This window comes from Fukomys damarensis, unplaced genomic scaffold (genome assembly GCF_012274545.1).
Source record: "Fukomys damarensis isolate Sample0158 unplaced genomic scaffold, DMR_v1.0_HiC HiC_scaffold_5, whole genome shotgun sequence".
In the NCBI taxonomy this organism is placed as follows: domain Eukaryota; kingdom Metazoa; phylum Chordata; class Mammalia; order Rodentia; family Bathyergidae; genus Fukomys; species Fukomys damarensis.
The window spans coordinates 20,947,722-20,964,578 of NW_022900917.1; positions in this window are offsets into that span (position 1 = coordinate 20,947,722).

The following is a 16,857-nucleotide window of genomic DNA, read 5'->3' on the forward strand; positions in this document are numbered from 1 at the left end:
GTGCCCTGGTTCCACTTCATGCCTCCCATGTCATGCATAGCCCTATTGCCACTGCCTGAACTGAGACTTAGTGCTTCAGCAACACCCCCATATTGGTGGGGCTCCCAGTGTGAAAGGCTGTTTCCACCAACAGCAAGACCTAAGGATTTCCGCTGCCCTCCCAGGGCCACCATTCCCACTACTGAAAGGCCCACATGGTGGGCACTGTATGCCAGGAGCTGTGTGTATTACACTCAGCTGTGTTTCTAGAGTATCTCCACGTCAGTGTGGCCACCAGAGACAGTGGGTTTCTGGCCCTGTTGTGCGCACTATGCCCAAAGAGGTTAATTATGGTCAGTGAAGCTACAGGGAGATTACAATGCAGAGCTCAGCTGGAGTCAAAGCCAACATTGCCTAACCAGTTTATAAAAGTGATAGAGACAACCGAGCCACTAAGTGCACAAAGCTCAGTGAAGGGTCATCAGAAATATGAAAAAGAAGGTAATTTGTTGCCTCCCAAAGAACATAGTAACTAACAACAGATTCTAAAGAAAACATTGCTGATGAAATGATAATAATTTATCATTACATCATTACAAAACAGAATCATTACAAAACAGTTCTCTGAGATAAGAGAACACATATAGTTAAACAAAATTAGGAAAAGAGTGTGTGATGTTAATGAAAAATTCAACAAAGAGATAGAGATTCTGAAAAAGAACCAAATACAAATCTTGGACACAAACTCAATAAGTCAAATATAATTGAAAGCCTCACCACAGACTAGATCAAGCAGAAGAAAGAAATCTAAACTTAAAACACGTTTTTCAAAACATCCCAGACTATTAAAAAAAAAAAAAGAAAGAAAAAGAAAAGAGAATGAAGACAGGCTTTGAGACCTTTGAGATATTAAATGAAAAAGTATTTGCCTTTTTGAGGCCCCCAAGGTGGAGAAAAGGGGAAAAGCATAGAAAACCTCAATGAAGCAGCAGTAAAAATTTCCCTGATCTTGGGCATGATGATGAGGACACTGAGGTACAGAAAGCCCCAAAAGATTGACCAGAAAATATCTTCACCATGGTGTGTTATAGTCAAACTGTCAAAAGAACAAGACAAGAGAATCTAAAAATTGCAAAAGAAAAGCAGCAAGTCCCATTTAAGTGTGCTCCCTCTTAGGCCACAGCGTATTTTTCAGCTGTATTACTCAGCTCTTTCCTTTCCGTGACAAAATGCTTGAGATAAATAACTTAGAAAGAGGAATGCTTTATTTTGATGCATACTACCTACAGATAAATCAAAATCTAGGAATAAATTTAACCAAGGAAGCGAAAGACTTCTACAATGAAAATGAAAAGCTCTGATGGGAGAAATTGAAGAAGACACACATACACAGACACATAACACACAGACACACACACATGCACACACACACAGAAAGGCCTCCCATGTGCGTGGATTATAAATAGTTAATATCGGTAAATGACCATACTCCCCCAAGTGATTTACAAATTGAATGCAATATTCATCAAAATGTCCATGAAATTCTTCACACAGCGAATGTGCCTCAATTGTCCTCCATGCTGACTCTGAGGGTGGCCCTGTCTAACTGCTTATAAGATAGCCAATTAACTTACCTATCTACAATAATTACACATTGAATAGTATATTCATGCTAGTTGGGGTATTGAACTATTACACATTACCCTATAAATTTATGCAATTAATAATTTTAAAACTGAAATTAAATTTAAATCTGTGAAAGTTGATCCTAGAATTGACTTATTTTTTTACAATAAATAAATTTCTTTTATCTTTTGAATATTGGGTTGAAAATTTCTGGTAATTGAGTTCCTGCCCAATATGAGGTCCGGTTTTGATAAATTGGGGTTCATCACTGACTTTGCACAGTGAATTACAATTAAAAATAACTTATATTTCATATACGTTCTTGTAAGTTAGACTCAGTCACATGCTCTTGCCTTTAGCTGGGTGTCAACATAAAATAGTACATTTAAAAGTGCTTAGTATAAGTGATACAAAATTTAAAAATTTGACTCAGTAAAACTGAACAATGGGGAGAATGAACTTCCTTTGACCTAGGATAAATGAAAAAGTTACTTCCAGCACAAATAACATTTCCCCCTGCAGGCCAGGAGGGTAACATATGAAGATACCTTTGCAGCATCCAGATGTGTGATTTCAGGAAGCTTCCAGATGTTACATGTGCTCCAGGAGACCTCACAGAATGGAGTAGGAAGCGTGGAATTTGCTGCCAGAGCCACAGACCAGGAGGGACCGTTGGGCCAATGAGGAAACATTGCAGCATAAATCAACACATGGACAGCTGCTGCAAGAGGGGATGCAGGAGCCCCTAGATGCTTGCATTAAGTTTACTCAACACACAGGAGACTTACTCCTCCTTCCTTTCCTGGTCCTCTCCCCCGAGGATATAGACAAAAGCATGCAAAGAAACAGTTGAGATTAAGCAGAATTCACTTCAGGCCTTAGTGTCATGACTGCAAAGGGTTAGACCTACTTGCTCTACTGGTCTTCCTTATTAGGGTTCATCTCTAAGTGGCTCAGTTGTTCACTTCTCCCTCCCTCCCTCCTCCTCCCCTTTGTTTTCTTCTTCCTGTCTTCCCTCCCTCTTCCTTTAGCTATCAAATAATGTATTATCATTTTGCTAGGAGCTGATGATGAAATAAGGCAGCAAGCTAGCCCACAAGGGGTCTATGAATGGGAGGGAGTCAAAACTTCCACGGCTGGTGAAATCAGACTAATTGGGGATACAGTCGGTAAATAAGGAAATGAAAGAAACTAACGGGGTTATTACACATCACGGCGACAGCTGTGCAGGAAACACAAGGTATAGTGTGAGACAACAGTGTCAGGGTGAGAGATACTCAGGGTAGTCAGGGACAGATTCTTTGAGGAGGAAGCATCCAAACCCAGGCTGGAGATGAGCAGGGGCCTTCCCTTTAAAAAGGACAGAAGAGCGCTCTGTGCAGAGGGGAGAACATGAGCGAGGGCTTGGGGTCTGAACTCTTAGGGTGAAGGGGCTTGGGGTTTTAAAGGCCCAGAGAGAAAAAGGTTTTCTCATCCAGCTGGAGCTTCCGGGAATAGGGAGAGAGTCGAGAACTGCGCGGATGGGTAGGGCCGGTGGCCTCATGGGCTCTTTCAGGTGAGGTACAGAGCCCGGTTTTCTGTGAAAGGAAATGGGAAGCTGTTCAAGGAGCTCCTGGGTGAGAACTGTAAGCTAATTTATGTTTTGAAAAATAAAACTGGGGCTGCTGGGCGAGAACGGGTAGGGAGCAGAAGAAAAAGGAAGGAGAGCAGAAAAGAGGTTTCTGCAGGGGTCTCTGTCAAGAGACGGTGGTTTGTGTGGAGTGGTGAGGGCGTTGGGGAAGCAGGAGGGGTGGGGTGGGGCTGACGGCGCCCCAGGAACTCACAGGGCCTTACTGCTCTCTGCTTGCGTCCACTTTGGGGGACCCTGTGCTCCGGGAACACAGTTGGAAGACCACTAATCTGGAGGGGGTAAAAAGAATTTTTGACTGAAAAATTCAGACATGTAGGCATGACCTGGCTGCACTGCCCACTGTACCTCATGGTTGGACCTGTTGTTCCTCTAAAATTAAGACTCTACATTTTTGTACTCAAAAGTGCCGAGACGGCTTTTACGGTGCAAGTGTCTTTATCGAGGTGTATAAAAATTGTTTGCCACATGCTTTGTTTAAAGAGTGCTGTGGAGGAAATCATTTCTGAACCCTCGACTTTCAGTTTCCTGATTGACATCTCATGATGGAAAGTGGAGTTCGAGGGGACAGCGTAAACGAGGGAAAAGACCATCCGTACAGAGAACAAACAAGATGGATAGAGGCGATGATTTAATGGCACACAAATGAAACCAAATCACATCTCTGCGCTTGATCTCCATTTTTTAAAAAAAACTGTACCCTTTCTTTCAGTGAACACTATTTGGAAGGTTAAGATGGTGGTTTTGTGCTTTTGAGGCCTTAGGCAGGGTGTGCTTCTGTATTTAATTTTGCTGCTGTAACACATGCCCTGACGGAGCACGGGCTTGATTATTGTAATTCTCTTTTAGTAGGACTTCCAGCAGGGCTTTTCTGTCACTTGCTGCTCATGCAGAATGCAGCAGCACATCTGCTGGCTGATTGGAGAATGGGCAATCATATTACCCCGTCCTGTATAATTTGATATGTGTGGGTCACCGAGGACTCTGGTGATGTTTCTTTGTTTCTCCCCCCCCTCCTTCCCTCTCTCTCTTTCTTTTTTTAAAGGATGAAAATTGCATTTCCTCTGTTATCCACACCTATCTATCTTTCAGAATCATTTATTTTTTTCTTAGGAAGAACTGTGTGGCATTTTATCTACTCTCAAGTCACATGTCATTTAGGCTAAAGATATCCATGCTGGTTGTAACCTGAATGATGGGGGGAGGGAGAGAGAGAGAGAGACAGAGAGACAGACAGACAGAAGGAGGGAGGGAGAGGCTGAATAAGATTGTGAGGCACTGTTTTAATGGTCTTATTTTTGTTTAATCAGAATCTTATGAAGAATGAAGAGCTATCCTACCCTACCCTACCGTATACTGCCCTACCCTGTTCCGTTCTGTTTCTCCTCATTTCATCCTTCTGCTCATGATTCTCAAGACTGTCAACAGTCTCCAAAGCAGAGGCAGCTGCACCTGCCCTTGCAGCTTTGCCTGTGATTGGTCATATACTTTTGACCCCATGGTCAGTGAATGTTGGAAAAGCTATGGACATAGAGGCAGAGGAGTGAGGAACTATGTGTGGAACTTTCTGGACCTCCTGGTTCTCTCTGGACCTCCAGATGAACATGGAGCCTATGGTTTCCTTCACTGGCAAGTCCACTGTGGTTCAGCTGGGCAAGGTAGGAGAGGAAAAGCCCGGGAAAGTGGCTGAAATGGAGTTGTTGTAACCTCCTCAGCTTCCAGGGGGTGATGATGGGCTGACCCTGGGAAGACTATTCCCAGGGGCTTTAATTACTGAACATTTAAAAATTATAATCAGTTTCTCTGTGGTCTCCTATAACATGTCTTCCACTTAATCTTGTGATGATTTTAGTCACTATAGTCAACATTAGTCTTATTTTTCAGAAGATAAGAACAAACTTTAGTATAGAAATAGGGCCCATGTAGAATTGTACTTTTTATCATTAGACAATGGTGCAGTTTACTTAAGGCAATAATTAACAATAAAGCCAAAGGATGACCTAGCTGTAGGTTAGGGTGAGAACTTTAATTCTGAGCTTGGAATCACAGCTCAGTTGTCATTAGTGCCTCTGTAGGTAGATGATTTTACATCTCATCCTCTGTTTCCTCAGTCATTGTGAAGGTCCTGCTGAACCCTTTCCCACCTCTTTCAAGGTTAATCTTGAGTTCCATATACTTTGGAAAGCCTTCCTTGACTAATCAAGCTGCCCTTGAGGAAGCATGTATTATTAAGTATATGTTTTATATTTTTAACTAGTCAGATAGTTTCTAAATTCTTTGAGAATAGAGCATATAATCTGTGATTTTTGGTGCTAGTTATTGAGCTTACTACCATGGGCTCTACATGAGCCACACATAACAGATATTTGTCCATTGATAATTTGAGTGACTTGACATTCTTCTAAACTGAGTGGTTTCTCTAGTGATATTCTTTGAGAGTCCCTTATAAACAGCTGAGTAACGTCTACAGGCATTCTTGAAAGGAATCAGCACTTCTCTTGGAGACTGGAGCAAAGGTATAGACTTGGAGAATTTACTTGCCTCAGAAGAGGATAGCAGTGAGCAGGAAGTCATGGCAAAAAATTTTCTTGGAGGGTTTTCCTCAAATACACCACTCTCTTTGTTAGTTTGGCTTCTAACTGTTGTGTGACTTAATAGTGACAATGATAATGATAACTATTAGATTTTCCTTGCCTTAACATGGCCACTACATAAAAAGAATAGCCTTGCCCTTCCCATAATGCCCTGTTTCTCACCTAAAAATATGGCTTCTCCCAGAAAAGGTCAGTCTTCTTCTTCCCATCATGCTTCTTTTCCCACCCAGAGAATAACCTCATACTTTCTATCTCCTGCTGTCTAGCGATGACACAAGCCCCTCCTAGTGATGCCACAAGCACCCCCAATCCCTAGTCACTACATCAGTCAATCCCACCCCAGCTCCTATAAGCCCCACTCCTATAAGCCCCACCACCCTATAAGAAGTGCTCCTTGTCTTGGCCATATTGCTCTCTCTCCTTTGATCAGAGATGGCCCAGCAGATTGCCCCTACAATAAAGGTTTGTAGTGGTTCTGGTCTGGTCTTGGTTTTCGGCCTTTTTTACCTAACAACAGTAATAGTGATGATGATGATGAGGATGATGATGATGATGATGGTGATGGCTAGCACTTAAAATCCTTACTAAATGGAAGCACTGGGCCAAGCATTATCCCACATGATCCTTAAAACCCTTGTATTGAATATAGGTAAGTTAATCAGATATCTTGTTGGCAGTTAGATAGCCCCTCCTCCTCAAGTAGCCAGCCCTCAAGGAACCAACACAGCAAGGAACCAACATAGAGGACAATCAAGACACATTCACTAAAGGCCAGAATCATAAAAGGAGATAATACCCTTATATTTCCCCTGGGGAAAAATAGCAGTGATTGATGTTCTAAATAGGTATCAATCACCTGGGTGGGTGGGGCCAAGGTCTTAACCCAACCTTTCCAGGAAATATCCTTGATCCCAACCCTTACTGAAAATCCTTGTATGCTTGCTCCATGACTTGCTGTCCCATTTCACCCTCATTTAATCAATATTACCTGGGTGACTGTACCTGTAATCTTATTTGTTTGGTCATGGTTTTGTCCCACCTCATGCCAACCTTGTAATTTTCCATTGGGTCTTATTGTTTTGTCCCACTCTGTACCTACCTCATGACTTGGCTGTATAAAATATCTTTGAAAAGTGGGGTGGGGGGCAGCCCGCTTTCCAGTCACTCTTCTGTCTCTCTTAGACAGAAGCTTTCTTTTTCTCAATAAATTTTTTTCTACTCTTAACTTCCACTATTCCTAGGATTCATGCTTCAATTTTAGAGAACACAAACTTGCATTTCAGATATCTACTAGTTTTGGGATTTACATCTCTTCCCCCTATATCATTTGTAGCTAGGAATAATTATGATTTTTTTTTAATAGATGAGGAAACTAAGGTTTGGAGATATTAATAGTGTCAAGGTCGCAAGTAATTTGCTGAAGGCCACAGAGTTGATATCTCAGAATGTGCAAACAAATGAAGGCTGACTACAATGTTGTAGTTTAGATTATGCCTTTACTGTAGCATGCACAATGGAATGTGTGTCTATACATATATACTCATATATACATACATGCACATTTCACACACAGCTATTATGTGATAAATTGGGCAGAAACTGCTCATTAATTTTTTTTTTTTTTTTTTTAACCAGGGATTGAACTCTGGTCCTTGTGCTTGGAGGCAGGTGCCAAAACCTCTAAGCTAAATCCTGGCCCTGCTCATTAATTTTTGATGCATTTAATTCTAGCCATAGAATACATTTTTATCTCAGTACAGTAATTTTTTCCTGCTCTTTGGATTTGACTTTTCTTTTTTGTGACACAGTTTTGTCATGGCAAAATAACTATTAACACAGATCCCTTTCTCTTTCTTCCTTTCCTTCTGTTCTGCCTTCCAATAAATTGTCAAAGCAGACAGACTCAAACACATTCTTTTTAATTGGTGAGGAGACCAATTAATGTTATGTGGTTTTAGTAAACCAGTCAAATCCAATGAGAAAGTTGCAAAAATGTTCACTTTAATATTGTTTTGTCTTTTGAAACCTAAAGTACTGTGGCTGAAGATTTATGTTTTACAAATGCAGTGAAAGAGCAATGTGTGAGAAACTAAAGCATACTTCATGAGAATAAGGTTTAGGAAAAACCCAAGTAGGAGGAATCTAAGAAATAAACATTTAAATAGGTAGATAGTCCCACTGAGAGCAGAGTGGTTCACAGAAGGAAGTAGAAGAGCTACAATTAGTGCTAGGTGCAAATAGTTAAGCACAAGGATTTGATACATTATTATTTCATACCTCAGTGAGAGTCATCCTTGCTGTGAAAATATCATTATTTCTACTGAAATAAACTATATGGTGTCAGTCTCAGGTTGGTGATTGCAGAATATAATTCTTGGGACACTTCTCAACCAAGGAGTACTAAAGCTCTTCAGATGGTGTGGCTGCTCAAGGTTGCCCTTGGCTTTACAGGCTTCCAGTGATATATTACTGGGCTCTGGTAGGTAATAGAATTGCTTACTGGCTTTTGGCCAAGACAGGGACTCTTTTTCCTTTGCTGATTAAAAAATGAGCAAATCTCCAGCATCAGCCTACGGAGGCAGGAAGCCCATGAGGATGACATTGTTCCTTGTAGACAAAGGGTATAGGACACTATGGTATTACTTTATAGTATTTTTAAAGGGTGAGTTGCTACTCTAGGATTAATACTTGGAAGTAGCTTGTCATAAAATACTTTGAAGGCATATCCAAGAATCAGTCACTTTGTGAATCCTAATATGGGAGTAAAAAAGAATTGTACATGCTCCATCCTGTGGCTTACAGAGGTGGCTGTGTCCCTGGGGTTTTCCGTAGAGTCTGATGGACGCTGACTTGTGTGGAAGAGATGTTTTCCAGCATCAGCATGGGGACAAGAACAGGTGATGCTAGGATTGGCGGGAGTTACTTCCTCTCTGGGCTCTGGAAAGCGGTGGTCAGGGAAGATAGGAGCTGCAGCTTGGAAAGAAAGGGTGGGCTCAGAGGCATTACAGATAACGTTCTAGATTTTTGTGGGGACTGTGCTCCCCATTTCTATTTTTTTTAGACAGAGTATTACTGCGTAGCCCAGGCTGGCCTTGAACTCATGGCGATCCCCCTGAGTCAGCCTCCCAAGAGCCTAGATTACAGGCAGGCACCACCACCACCACCTCCAGCCTCAAGCTCCCCACTATTTTTTTTTTAACAAATTCACCTCTGAGGATCCCCAAGGGAATTTATGCAGATTACATAGTAGGGATTTATGCAGATTACACAGCTAATAAATTATCTTCTAGTTCTTGGTATCCTAGATTGCAAAAATGCAGAGTATCTTTCAGTCCAATGAAACTATCTACAAGTAGCTAGACGCAGAGTTTTTGTTTTGAGAATTTAGGATTATTTTATGAATTTGTGTGATCCATTTCACTTTGTTTTAAAAAATTTTTAGTGTGTGTGTTTTCATTTAGGTAAATGACTGAAAATCTTATTGAAAGACAGAAAGAGTACAAAAGGGCTGAGGTGATAGCTGGTTCCTGACTTGGCCTTATTGTGGTTGAGGGCCAGTCATTTGTTTAGTCCTCACCAGTTCATTATAGAATGAGAGAACTGGCATAGGTGCTTATATTTGTACAGCTACGTGTCAAATGTGTTATGCTGTGTGTGTAAATGCACATTTAATGTGTACACAAAGTCATTTTTCCTCTCCACCCATTACTGTGATGTGTTTACTCATGCAGGGAGGGGAGCAGAGTGTGGATCAGGGGTAAAGAAGAAATAGACTAGAAGAGAGGGAACACCACCTGGACGAAAGATGACAGCACGAATGGGGTGCATTCCCATCTCAGCTGGGCACCCAACATTAAAACAAAGAAACAAAAGCAAAGCAAAATAAAAAACCAACCAAAAAGAAATAAAGAGGGCTGCACCAGGCAACTTGTTTCCAATCTTTTAAAATTTAACCTCCTAATAATGTAAAATAATGTTTGGGAATTGGCAAATTATATTTAGTGAGGAATTAAATTTTATTTATTAAAAAGAGTTCTTTAAATTCAATGAATTAACTTTAAAAAATACCCATCATGTTCTTATTTTTCTTTGGATTAACAACAACAATAATAATAACAGCAACAATAATAAAATCTTCTCCATGGTCGCAAGTTCTAGCACTGGCATTTAGAAACTTATGAGTCTTTCCCAGAACTATAATCTATGACTCTTGTTTGTATTTTCTGGGAGAGAACTATTCAGCGAGTGCTTTTCTAGGCTTGTTTAAAATCCTCAGGGTCTAATGTCCAGTGGTGCCATTACTCCCAGGACTGGAGGGGAAGTGGTTCTCTTTGTTGAGTTTTGGAGCTGAACTGAGGCTCTGTGTCTGTGGAGGGGAGCACGTGTTACTGCTCTGTCTTCTGAAACAGTGGGGAGCATCGATACGGAACCTTTGCAAGCCCGCCGGGAGTATCATCTTTACACTGAGTTTTACAATTAGAATGGTATGAATAACATAAATAAAAGGATGGTGATTTACCTTGCTTCTTTATTTCATTTCCTGCCGTTTTATGAGTTGAGTTTTGTGAAAATCTCTATTACCAGTCGACGGGTAGTCCACCCATCTAAAATTATTTGTTGATTGTCTGAGAAATAATTTTCCCCCAAGGAAGTCCAGCAATGACATAGTGTTGATTTAATTGTTAAACAATTCTGCTTATTTTTCATAGCTTTTTGACTGTGTGTAGCCTTTCTGTGTTCTGAGAATGCTTGATAATGAACTAGTACTGCCTATGGGAGCCAGTGTACACTTGAGTGTGAAAGCTTGCTTTCCGGGACCCAGTTTTTGCCTTTGTGTCTGGAGGGTAACAACAACCAGGCAGTTATCTCCTGGAGGATCGCCAAGAGCATCTGATTGTCCTATCACAGCTCTTTAATGTATTTGGACTCACTCCCAATGCATATTTATAGTATGGACTTCTATTAGCCAATACCATAATTTTTTTATACAAAGTTGTAAATATAGATAATGGTATAATAATAAATGTCCCTCAAGAGGAAACTAGAAATCATATTGGGTGATTTCTTTTAGCACATGTGAATCCTCTAAGCTTTGGACTTCTGGTCAGCCCATTTCACTAGGCAAGAGACCAAAATTCGTCTTGGCCCAGAGGTCCACCACAGCAAGGAGAGGCTGGCCAGGGGACATGTCCTTCCTTGTTTAAAGTCACACAGGGACCTTGAAAGGTATCCCTCTGTTACTGATACCAGGTTAGTCTTTCCCTTTAAGAGAGACGTTAAGTTCATTGAGTGGAAATTTCATTTTACTTATTTCCAAATAAATGTTGTACATAATTGAACTCATTGTCTTTTTTTAAAAAAAATCTCAGCCTGGTAATGAGTAGCTTTGAAAAATAGCTTCTTTGTTTTGTGGAGAAAGGATCCTTCATAAGTAGGAAAACCAAAGAAAGGAGCAAGTAAAAGACTGGGGAGATGACACCCAAGAAAAGGATGTGTGGATTTTTTCAGGCAGGATTTCTGCCCTCTGCCTTCTGATCTTTTTTCCCCCTATAAACCAAGGCTCAATTCTTGCCAATCCCCAGGTCTCAGTCAATGCGACCAAATGATTTCAGTTACCCAAAGGAAACATTTTAATCCATTAAAAGATCATGACTTTTCATATTTAATAATTTTACTAAATGCAGGAGATTTTCTTTTTAAATATTTCTCTTCTATTCTCGTAATAACAACTACTCAATACAAAATTTGGGGAAATAGTGGATCCTCATGTTTGGGATATGCGATTTCCTCCCATTTTCCCATCCTCATGCCACCCTCTCTAGCGATCCTTTCTAGACTTCTTTTGTCCTGTTCACCGTGCCCTATGTTTTTGAACTTTTCCAATATATACATACATGCATACATACACATACATCTGAATGCCATTTAAATGTACAGCTCGGCAGCATTAAGTACAACCGTGCAATTACCACTCTCTTCATCTCCAGTACTGTTTCATCTTCCCCAGTGGAAACTCTGTACCCATTAAGCTCCATTAAACATTAACTCTCAGATTCCTCCCCACCCGAGCTCCTGGTAGTCAATGTTCTACTTTTTGTCTTTCTGAATTTGACCGCTCTAAGTACCTCATCTGGTGAAATTATATAGTACCTGCCCTTTTGTGATTGTGTTCTTTTTCCTAGCTATGATAGAGTAAGTACCTGTGCGCAGACTCCTGAGCAGGATGTTTTGGGGTGGGGGTCTGGGTGGTCAGGCCAGGCTGTCCTCTCAAAGGTCTTATATCCTGAGCACAGGAGGGAAGGTGCAATAGATTCTCAGAAGAAATAAAATTAAGAATTCCTTGTATTCTAAAATATAAAAAGAACTAATAGAAAAAGTTTCATTCATGTTTTAGCACTCGTCAGAATTTCTTTTCTTTCTAAGGTTGAATAATATTTCACGGTATGTATGTGCTTCCTTTTATTTACTCATTCATTTATTGATGTCCACTCGGGTTGCTTCTAAGTTTTGGCTGCTGTGAATATGCTGTTTTGAACGTGGCGTTACTCATTCAAGTCCCTGCCTTGACTTCTTTTGGGGGTTTTTAAACTTGTAAAAAACTGTCTTAGGCTGTATGACACAATTTAGTATGGTTTATTTTTTCTGGATTTATCCCAGGGCCGTCGCACTGAGTTATATCCCCAGCTTCTTTCTTTTGAGACAGGATCTTGCTAAGTCACTAAATTACCCAGGCTGAACTTGAATTTGCAATCCTCTTGCCTCGGCTTCCAAAATGTGAGCTGCCAAGCCTGCGTAGCATGGAATCGTGTATCATCTTACTTAGCGCTGATATTTTTTAATCCTATTGAAACCTACCAAATGGTATGGGGTAGATGCTTTACATATAGCCACAGCTATATCCACTAACACTTGTTGAGCACTTAGTATCAGGCACTGTTTTGAGGCGTTACATATAGTAATGTATTTAATCATCAGAAAAACCTCATTAGAAAGACATTTACTAGCCCCATTTTACAGACGAGGGAATGGAGACACTGAGGAGTTATGCATCTTACCCAAGGACACACGTTTTCATTTATTCAGATGAGAGAACTAGTGTTCAGAGCAAGTACATGCCACACTTTATATCACAGCGTTAAGGAGTGCAGGGTTCAAGCACACCCTTGCTTTACCTGACTCCTGTTCCTATGCTCCTTCCATTTTAGTTTACCTTTTTACTATTGCTTTTACTAAATTTTCAGTTGTTAAGAGGAGACTTGCCTCTGATTACGGAATATTCCCAAACCCACAGACCCTGGTCACTAAATACTCAATTTCTGATTGTTAAGTGGATGTATGCATTGGAGGTGAGGTAAGGACCAAGTATTTTTGAACAGAGCCTTGACTTTGGGAACCAAGAATGGAACGAAGTAATTTAAAACAATACTTCAACAGAGAAATTAGTGTTCATTACCATTGTTTCTCAGAATCTATAAGAATGTCCTAATACGTAGGATGCTGCGCATATGCTGCCTTCCGTACAAAAAATCTGCATTGCTTATTCACAAGGATTTCATTGCATTAGTGAATTATTAAAATTTGCTAATGAGATGAGAAGTAGCCTGAAACTCCCATCAGGCTGGTGTTTTTGGCCCTGCTATGGAGGGGCCTTTTCTGGTAAGAGGGGAGAGCTCCAGGGGGACTCAGGTGGGGAGAGGAGGGCTGACAGGAGCGTCAGGGGGTGGATGGATGGCCCCACTGGGAGGAGAGCACGTGTGAATCGCGAAGTAGGACCCATCCATTATATAAAAATAAACAATAAGCAACTTTTGAATCACAGCGCTGCATTTTCTTCTGGGATTCGAATGACTACACAAACCACTTGAGCTTCATTTTTATGGTTTATGAAGCTCAAGGGAATTATATGCTCATAATTTATAGTTGGTGGTTCCACGTAGTGTTTATGGCTCCGTATGCTATGTATGGTGATATCGTGTGCATGCCTGTACACAGGGTTTAATTAATGACCTAGAGCTTATCCTTGGCCTGACTTATTGATGTCTCTGCATTGGAAAATATGTGCTCACATGCTGAAAAAGAAGAGCAGTTCAGGGACGAGAGCAGCAACCATGGAACTGCAGTAAAATTTCATACCACCTGATGGCTATACCAGTTGCAGATCTAATCTTTGGGATTCTGTATGTGTTGTGCATCTTCTCAGCTCACTCTCCATGCCTTTGTAATAAGCAAAGCAATTAAAATTAAATTAGATTTGAGTCCCTTTGATTCAAAGTCTTTACCATGGTTTTTGGAGAGTGCAAAGGATGTAAATACAATTGATTTTTAAAGGTACTCTTTCTTTTAGAAGAAATTAGCTTTCTCCATGTCCTGCAGTTTGGGTGAGTCCTGTGCCAGACTCGTGCAAAGATATCTTCGGGGTTTTGAAGAGAAGAAGGAAGGTCAAAGAGGCAGATTGTAATTTTTTAAAAAACTTTTTTATAGTGGATTTTAGAATGTCGAACTGGAAAGTTACTAAATTGGATTGAGCTCTCTCAGTAGTTTTGAACATTTAAAAAAATCCATAGGTACCTTCTTTACAGAAAGACATACGAAGAAGCCAACAGATAAAAGAGTAGCTGCCCTAGTCCCTCTGGCTGCTGTGGTGTAGTGTGGGCCAATAGTTACAAGGATCAAATGTGAGGTTAGACTGCATGAGCTCAGATCTTAAAGTTTTCCCATTTACAGTTTCTCCATCTATAAAGTGAAGATGATAAGAATAGATTCTGCTTTGTAGGGTTGCTGGAGGATTAAAGAAAGGAGTTATAGGGCTGGGGATTTAGCTCAGTGGTTCCACCGCCTGCCTCGCAAGTGCAAGAACCAGAGATTGACTCCTGGTACCTTAAAAAAGAAAGAAAGAAAATAAAAAGAAAGAAAGGAGTTATAAAGTAAGCACTTAGAATAGTGTCTTGAATGTGATATCTTCTCTCAGCTGCTACAGTTGTTTGTTGACCTATTCTGTGCGGCTCAGGGAAGTAACTTGAAAATCTCTGTGTTACTCAGATTTTTAAGAAATACCTACCTACTATGTGCCGGGTACAGTTTTAAGTCCTGGGAGACAATGATGAGCAGAACCAAGTCTCCACTCTTCCGGCAGGTCTAGTGCAGAGGCTGGGAATCTTTTCTTGAGTAGGGCTGAACAGTAAATATTTTTGGCTTATGGCTGCCCTTCATAATGGAGGGCTGAAGCACACTCGCTAGGAGGGCACTGCATCCGTCTGGATGAGAGACGATATTGGCTAAGCAGTAAATGGAGGGACTAAGGGAGGTCAGCATCTGGGTACTCTGAAGGTGGCATGGATGAGTGTTTCCAACAGATTGGAGGTGAAGAAAGAGAAGTCAAGGATGGCTCCTAAGTTTGCTTATAGGGTGCCGGGATTCTGGAGCTGATCACACAGCCCAAGAACCTTCCTGTAAGGCTGGGAGAAGGAAGTATGGAGAGGGGTGATTTGCTGCAGTTCCCGCAGCATGGGCTGGATGCACCCGGCCTAGCAGGCTCAGCTGTGTTTCCCTTTTCTGTTCAAGGTCATTTGTTTTCCTGGGATGCTCTTCTTCTTACTCTTTTAAGTAAGTGTCCCTCCCTATCCATATTCTGTTTTTTTTTTTTTTTTTTTTCTCTTTCCTGTTTTTTTTGAGACAGGGTATCCTTCTGTTTTATAATTGACTGTTTTCTGTCTTCCTCACAAGGCAAGCTCATTACGGGCTCTTAGTATAGTGCTTGACACCTAGTAGTTGCTTAATAAATGTTTATTATGTAAAGAAATAAGCAAGGTTTTTTTCTACTCTCAGTTATTTAAAAATGTCATTGTTGTTTCTTTGTAGTTATTTTTCTCTTTCACTGACCTTCTATCCAGTGTTTTCATTATATCTTCTTTTTTTTCCTCTTAAACTCTTTACTTGAATTTGATTCATGTTTGCTACTTAAGAATTTCCCCAGAGCCGGTCACAGGGAAGGGAAAAGACCTTTGGTTTTCATTAAAATTACATCTGTTAAACAGTAACACATCAGGTAGTAAAGCATTTGATATTTTAAATCTCTCTTTTTACTTTCTTTTGGTTTCTCAACAAGTCTCTTGGGGGGCATACAAGTTTAGAGCATCTTGAAATCCTGCCAGGAATGTGGCACGTTTGCAGTGGTGTGTGTCATACTTGAGAGTGTGGCATGCAGCTGGATATGCAGACTTTACTCATGCCTGCAGCATGAAGCATCTGTCCGTACCCTGGCTTCTCTGCTGCCTCTATGACAAAACTACCAGGTGTCAACAACGCAGGCCTCCATGCCCCGTCGACATCTTCTCAGGATGAGGGTGCACCTGGCAGAAGCCTCTCCCGGAACTGCGAGGATCTGAGGCTGCACAGTCACATAATCCTTGCTCGTAGCTAAATTACTGCTCCACATCTCGCAAGCTACAAAAAAGAGGAAATAAGGTTAAGTACAGAGTAGATAAAACTCCCTATTGCTTACTGTGACACGAAAGATATTCTTATCCTCTTGCATGATACTTTTTGAGGGATGTATAAGTCTATTTATTATTATTTTTTTTTCAGCTTTAATTGAGTTTATTGGTACATTTTAGGGATACAGTACAGTTACATTCATTGTTGGGATCTTGTACCTCTCTACGTGAATTTTTATCTGGCATGGTCAGATAGATTTTTTCCATCCAACTTCTAGTCATGCTTGACCACTTTTTTCTTGCTGATAACTGAGGCACAGAAAATCAGACTGGTTGTGCACACAGGTGGGGGTATGGACTGTGCATGTCACACATGGTCCCAGGGGAATCACCTGACTTGGTTTCTGATTGTCCTTAAATAAGAATGACAATGAGTCTTTTCAGCATCGCCCACATGGAGCCCATGCCTTGTGTCAGCCTTTGGTGGTGCCAGCTCCCCATGCCCAGAGAACAGTCATTTTCTCTTTGACAAAACTTTTAGTCCCTGCAAGATAGAAAAGAAAAAGGTGGCACTCCCTTCACCCCTGCTTCTAGCTGG